At 42.4% G+C, this 622-nt stretch overlaps 1 protein-coding gene across 3 annotated transcripts in view; it reads left to right on the plus strand.

Moving 5' to 3' along the window:
* The window catches only part of Slf2 (SMC5-SMC6 complex localization factor 2), a 51317-nt gene that overhangs the window by 17647 nt on the left and 33048 nt on the right, over nt 1–622 (plus strand). The window lies entirely within an intron of this gene.

The following is a 622-nucleotide window of genomic DNA, read 5'->3' on the forward strand; positions in this document are numbered from 1 at the left end:
GGGGGGAACTTACTATGATTTACAGGCTGTGGTCCACCAAGGAAAGGTCTGAAAATCTAGTTGTTCAGTCCACAAGGTTGGATGTATAATCTGGTCTTGAGTGTGTGCTGGAATCCAGAATAAGTAGCCTCTAATGCCAGTGAGTGAATGAACTTGCTAGGGAGATTGAGAGCCAGAGCAAGCAAGCACAAAAGAGCAATAGCCTTCCTTCTTCCATGGCCTTTACATAGGCTGCCAGCAGAAGATGTGGCCCAGATTCCCACCTCAAAGATCCAGGTTAGAAATGGGTCTTCCCAAGCTACGCTGTGGTGGTGCACACCTTTAATCCCAGCACTCAGGAGACAGAGGCAGGTGTCTCTGTGAGTTCGAGGCCAGCCTGGTCTATAGAGCTAGTTCTAACACAACCAGGATTACACAAAGAAACCTTGTCTCAAAAAAAAAAACAAAAACAAAAACAAAAGGGGTATGGAGAATTTTACACTTAAAATGACTTAATTTAAAAAAAAAAAATCCCTCACATGTGTGCCCAGCCATTTGGGTTTTAGTTAATTCTAGCCAAAAATAACCATCACAGAAGCTAACGCCCATGCACATAAACTAAAATCTTTTCTTAAAAGTTGTT

This window comes from Microtus ochrogaster, chromosome 8 (genome assembly GCF_000317375.1).
Source record: "Microtus ochrogaster isolate Prairie Vole_2 chromosome 8, MicOch1.0, whole genome shotgun sequence".
NCBI classification, from domain to species: domain Eukaryota; kingdom Metazoa; phylum Chordata; class Mammalia; order Rodentia; family Cricetidae; genus Microtus; species Microtus ochrogaster.